This window comes from Pinus tabuliformis, chromosome 4_2, assembly GCF_031772625.1.
Source record: "Pinus tabuliformis cultivar Carrire ecotype Pingquan chromosome 4_2, CPIR1, whole genome shotgun sequence".
NCBI classification, from domain to species: domain Eukaryota; kingdom Viridiplantae; phylum Streptophyta; class Pinopsida; order Pinales; family Pinaceae; genus Pinus; species Pinus tabuliformis.
Genome location: NC_142304.1, coordinates 628,589,477 through 628,596,418, shown reverse-complemented (window position 1 = coordinate 628,596,418; position 6,942 = coordinate 628,589,477). Strand labels below are relative to the sequence as shown.

General features: G+C 36.6%; 1 pseudogene; it reads left to right on the top strand.

Moving 5' to 3' along the window:
* The first annotated feature begins 3,166 nt into the window (after positions 1 to 3,166).
* On the top strand, positions 3,167 to 4,190 carry LOC149170912 (uncharacterized; annotated as a pseudogene).
* Positions 4,191 to 6,942: the final 2,752 nt, after the last annotated feature.

Here is a 6,942-nt window from a genome sequence, read left to right as displayed (position 1 = left end):
TCTACAAGATCTCCGGATTAACCCTGCATTCAGTTTCGATCGTTACAGTAAAATGAAGGACAACAAAAACATTGCTCGCAAAAAACACGCAGAAGAAATTCTCCGTTCAATGTCGCCTTTAGATAATCTACTCCAACCCATACTTTGACATCAACAAAAGGTTTCCTCCATTTATTTACCTCATTCTATTTCATAACATACTTTTCATATCTTTCAACAACAACCAACTTTAATCAATATTAGTAAATAAGCAAATATTAGAATGTCTTTATATTATCTATACATCTCATTCTAACCTTTTCTTTCTTTTGCAACAGGCCACATGGACTCAGAAATAACATACCTGCACAACTACAGGTAGACTGGCAAGCAAAAAAACTGCATCTCCAGCTACGCATTAACCTCCAATGGTGTTCAATATGTTGTTATTCACCATGCATCTTCCACTAACAATATATAAATCCCCATAGCAAAGGTAACTTCATTTCCATTCATTCCAGATTCATTTTAACACAACTCACCTGCAAAGTATTACTAATAAATTTCCGCAGCTGATTTACATATTACTAATTCTAACAAAATATACATTTTGCAGGTCCATTACTGCTTCTTCAGGTCTTCGCTACCTCCACCATGTTTTCATACAACTTCAAATATGGAATGACAAGCACAATGTTCTTTATACTATTATATTCCTTCTCGAACCTCTTTTGTTACAATTCATTGTTTGTATTTTCCATTTCAAACTTAAAAAAGGATGTTTCAAGATCAAATATTGTTTTCATGGTTTGTTTCCTCACAACTATTTGTGTTTTCCATTTCAAACTTTAAAAAGGATGTTACAATACACTATTTGTATTTTCCATTTCACACTTAAAAAAGGATGTTTCAACATCAAATACCATTTTGATAGTTTATGTCCTCACAACTATTTGTGTTTTCCATTTCAAACTTAAAAAGGGATGTTTCAAGATCAATACCATTTTGATAGTTTATGTCCTCACAACCAATTCATTGTCAATGGGTTTTAACATATTTTGTTGACAAAATCAATTGATTTTAATGAATATAATACATGTTTTCAATATATCTTCATATTAATTTAATTTCCCATTTGAATAATGATTTCTTAAATAGCCCTTTCCAAATCAATATGGTTGCCGGGTTGTTGTTCGCATGGATTCATTCATTTATCTTCACCTTTAACTCCACAATTTTTACCAACTACAAAGAAAGGTCTCTAAACAGGTTCAATGCATATTTATGGCTACTTGCATTCCATTTCAACGGTTTTCGACATGACTTCCTCAAATTAAAACTCGAAATCATCGACCCTTGCTTTCAAAAAAGCCCGCAAAAACCTATTCACATTTCAATATTCTTCCACACACTATACCTTACGGCGTTTCTTTTGCTACATTAAATACAAATGCTAGTATATATCACTCTTATCACTTAAAAAAATACATGTATCACTCCTATTATTCAACGACACACACAAGGCAATGAAAAGTCTGATCACATGCTGTCACCAACCGCAGGCCCTCGACGTTCGGTGCGGGTATTCCGACAACGAAATCTCCGTGAACTATTCATACGATTTTTTCCCATGTTTTGTCGCCGGCACTTTGTTTTTTTTGTCGTTATGGACTACCGCTTCCGCTTCAATTATTTACGGCAGCGTGTGCGGATCGAATGTCCGCAGCTTGTCCATGGGGAAGATTCTATCCCGTATTTACTGGCCTTTTATTTTATAGTTTACACAATTAGCTGTATATCTAGATACCGCTGATTTTACGCACACATTCTCCCACTGCTTTAACGATGCCTTCTGCCTCAAGGCATCTCGATTCCCCTGTCGCGATTCCCATTTCAGACGGTCAAATCTCGTGATGTGCGCCACATGTGATGTGAGCATCAGAGGCGTCCTTAGGTCAAACTGCCCTGATTGGTATGATTCCAGAATTTCGTGGCAATGTCCCTTCAATTGTTTTTGGTACTATCAAAAAATAAATTTAGTACTATCAAAAAATAAATTTAGTATTATCAAAAAATCGGTGACTCCAAATTTCGTAATTTGAGAGTTGTAACAGGATTTCTTAAAATTTCTGCTATTTAAAGAGTTCACAAAATAGTCTTGAAAATAATAGAAATTAGGGTCAGATTATTGTAAAATTTTATAGAAACATTCCAACATTGTAATTTTTTGAAATTTATTTTACCAAATTCAACCTAAAATTAATAGCGTAAACAACACCTATTCAAAATTGTGCCGAAAATCACGACATTTTCCGCGAGAAATTATCGGCTAGTTAGACTACGGGTTAACGAACTGCTGCGTTTAATCCATGTGCTTTACGCTATATTTGACCGGACACGAGGCCAAAGTGGAAGGCTTTTGGCTTCAGTTTGTGGGTTCCACATTCCAGTTCATTGGCCAGCAATTCTCTTGCGTGTGGGCACCGGGCAGGCTACAACTATATGTTTATCTCAATCACACCGACTACATAATATCTTATCCACTTCCCTTGCAAGTTGCAAATTATTGCAGATTAGTGGTTCGCCTGTCACTCACTCATGAAAGTAAGGTGGACAGATTTCCATGTCTAGCTGATAGAATTATTATATGCTCCAAAATGATTATTCATGACTTATGTTCCTGGTTTTGTAAAGCAAACCAGGGTTACGAAATCCAAGTCCAACCTTAAGAAATATTTACATATTTAATATGCCATGCCCCTCCACCATTGCATTGTCAAATGTCTTAATCGTTTAGGAAATTTTATTGAAATTTTATCAAATTTGGACTTTAGCTAATGACAACCACTGAATAAACTAGCTTTTATAATAATTAAAATAGCGATGAGTGCGAATAAATATTGTTTGTATCTATCCTACATTATCACCGTCCATTAAGAGCCCAGCACAAGCCCCAATAACACCTTCATAATTTGCATTGTCAACATACCGTAAAATCCTCTAGGGATGACTCACGCTTCTAATCCCTAAACCTAACCCTGGTTCTTCGCGGGTATCAAACAAGAATTAAAGTAAAACTGTCTTACCTCCCGCATGACGTGGAAATTGTCCTTCCATTTTTGAACTGACCGAAAAATGACAACATTGCCGCGAACCAAACTTTTGGTGGCACTATATAAAAGGGCCCGATGGCAGACAGGATTAGCCATTCTCGCCGTACTCTATTCTTTAATTTTATGTTTTACCAGGCTGTTCCAGCCATACTTTTCACATATCAGGCCTTTTCCGTCCATAGACCTTGTAACAGAAAGTCTGAGATATTATCTAGGAAAGCTCTATATAGCCAATTCCATCATCTGGTTTTATCCTAGGCGCTTTCATATCCAGTTAGTTGGCAATATTTGCAGGAAGAGCAGTTCTTCGCTCCAGCGGAATTATTGTACTCTCTTTGTCGCTGTGTTCCGTGTTCGAATCCCCGGGCCACTTCTCAAGCATGTCTCAGACGCTGGGAAAACGCGAACGTGAGCCCGAGCCTCTGCTGAATTCCTCTGTTGTTGCAGAGCCGAAACGCTTTCACGGCGAAGAAACAGACCAGTTTCTTTTGCAATTAGACAAGACCTTATCAGACGAAGACGAAGAAGAAGAATGCGCTCCTAGTGAGGAGCTCGTAAGCGGAATCATGAGAAGCCTCGAAGAAGAGATCGCGACGACATGTTCCACTTCTTATCTGCCCTCCAACTCCGAGGATAATTTGGTGCCCTCCGACATTTTTAGCGGCCAGGAAACCCAAACCCTAGAGTCAGACTCGGGGTTCGATCTCTCTTATCTGCTGGAGGCTTCAGATGATGATCTCGGCATTCCCGTTCTCGGCTTAAAGCGCGAAGTCTGTCCATCTCCAAAAGAAGCATCCGAGGGTTTGTCGGAGAACCTGTATCTGAAATCACTTGAGGAAAATTGGCACTTCGAGGACAACTTTGATGACTATCAACAGTTTCCATTGTGCGAAGATGCCTGGGATGCGAGTCAGCTGCAGGATTCTGTGAACAAAGATTTTGTCAACCAAAGTACGTTATTTGACGGCGATTTTTCTGTCGTATGCTGATTAGAAACTGCCGGTGGCATGTAGCCAACTCAAAGGGCTTACTGTATAGTTTGTAGTTCTATCTTCCGCACACTATAGAGCGCAATTTACAAACGAATTTTTTTTCCAATTTTTTGAAATCTTTGGCAAATTTTACAGAAAAATCTCCAAATTTCAATTGAACGCCTCACAAATTTCAATAGATTTAAATGAATTATACAGATGGGCATGATACTAGGTCGAATCTATAGATAATGTCTGCTCTGTTTGCAAAATTCTCACCAAAGGTTCGCTGAGGCCCACTGAAATCATTCAGCTAGGTTTAGTTTAAATTTATTTTAATTTAAAAAATATCAATTAAAATTAGAAGATATAAATCAAATCGTTATGTTGTTATAAATCAGAGGTTCGCTGATTAATCACGATTCAAATGATTTAAAGGCATACATATACCTGTTTCCGGCTTTCTTCTATTTATTCCAGGGCAATTTTGTGAATATTAACGAATAACGGAAAGCATTCCTCAGCCGTCCTTAAAAAGTGGATCCGCTGAAAAATACCCACCCATTTCTTTTGAAAAATATCGGGAGCACGGCCTTCACTACTTGAACCATGGTTGATAGTTCCGACGAAGTTGATGAGGCCCACTGTAATTATTCACCCATGTTCTTATAATTTATTACGTCTATTTAGTTGAAATTTATTTTAATTTTAAAAATATCAATTAAAATTAGAAGATAGGAATCAAATTATTATATTTTTATTCAATCGATTTCAAATTTTCATTTAATTTCAAATTGAAAATGAAATTAAAATCATTTTCAAAAGTCCCTGGAATCCAGGGAAAAAAATTTCAAAAGATTTGGTATAAAATCATTTTCAAAAGTCGCTGGAATCCAGGGAAAATTTTTTCAAAAGATTTGGTATAGGCAGTGTTTGATGGTGGAAATGGATTCAGTAGCATCAAAAATGTATGGGACACCTAAAATGTTGAAGTTTAACAACTATAATTTAGATTTACAAAAATCCTTGCCGGATTTTCTTTAAATATTACCGGAATTTCCATAACTTTACGGGCAACTCCTCTGCCTCGTTAGAATACGCATTTTCAAAATGGTTGCATCAATTTCTTATTAATATATGTGAATATAATATTAACTGATCTATGGAATAATATTAACTGATATTTCAAAAATCAAAATTAAAAGATAAAAAAATTATTATATTTTTAATATTTAATTAATTTTAATTTTATTTTGGCCCACGGAGCTTTGTATTGACGGTGAATGGGTGCATTGTAAAGGCGTTTCTTGTGATAGGTCACTGGTTCAAGTCCCCCGTGAGTGCTTACCTACCAAAAAAATAAATAATAATTTTATTTTGAATGAGAATAAATTTAGAAATAATTTCTTTAATTTCAATGGCGAAATTTTGAAATGCTAGTATGTTGATTAATTTTTATTTTGATTAAATAAATGGTTTGTGTGTAATAAAGTTGAATTAGATTTTAAAAATGGTTTGAGTTCTGTAAAGTTGAATTAAAATGGAAGAGAATTTAATTTAGTTGTAATTTTAATAATAACATTTTCATGCAATTTTATTGACAATATTTTACTATGAATATAAATTTCTTTCATCCTAGAGAAATCATTATAATTTAGTAAAATTAAAAAAATTAAGAATTTTGAGAAGAATCTTCGGCGAAAATCACATAGAGATAATTTTGTCAACGCATTTCGAACCAACCAGTGTGGTTCATCGTCAGAACAAGTTGCATCCCTATAAATGAGGCCATGGAAGTGATCAACCGTCTAACTGATCTTGATACCGCTCGATTAGTTGAGATCTGCCTCACTTCGACCTTTTTCAGTTTTGAAGGAGAGTTCTTTGAGCAAACTTGTGGAGTTTCCATGGGCTCACCCCTATCCCCTGTTGTTGCAAATCTTTTTATGGAGGATTTTGAATCTAAGGCTCTGAACTCAGAGCGTCTCCTACCCAAGCTTTGGAAGAGATATGTGGCTAACACTAATGTCATCTGGTCTCATGGCCAAGATGAGTTAGATCTCTTCTTCGATCATCTCAATAATCAATCCTCGGCATCATGTTCACCAAGGAACAAGAAGTCGATGGTTGCCTCCCGTTCCTTGATATTCTTATCTCTAAGAATAAGTATGGTTTCCTCTCCCACATAGTGTTTCGCAAGAAAACTCATACGGAGCAGTATCTTCATGCTAGTTCCCACCATTTCCCTACCCAGAAGTTGGGGGTTCTCAAAACCCTGACGATTTGTGCCTTGAGGATCTCTGATGAAAGGAGCTTCGAGGAGGAGAAGTCCCATCTCCTTAATGTCTTTGTTGAAAACGGTTATAGCAAACATTTGGGACAAAAGGCTTTCCTCAAAGCAACTAAGAATTCGTTATCTAGAAGAGAACCTAAGGAACGGATTCCTGGGGTTCATCTTCCGTATGTTCAAAGGACCACGGATAGGATTGTGAGGATTCTTAAGAAGCACAATGTCCCTGCAACCTTTAGACCTCTTAACACCATTCGTAAGTCCCTCAGATCTGTGAAGGATCCTATCGACCCTAAGGACATGAAAGGTGTTTATATTATTCCTTGTTCATGTGGGACCCCCTATATCGGTGAGACTGGTCACTCCATTAACCAGAGGATTAGTGAGCACGCGACAAAAAGCTAGTGTGATTGCTAGAGTGTCGCAATTCCATCACCGGAAATTTAGGGAAGCCATTGAGATTGAAAAAACGCCGAACAATCTCAATAGAGAGGATGGCTGGAAGATCAGTAGTTGCTAGGTCCCAGCCCTCTCCTCCTAATCGTTTTCTCCCTTGAGTTTTTTTTTTTTAATATTTATATATTCAAGC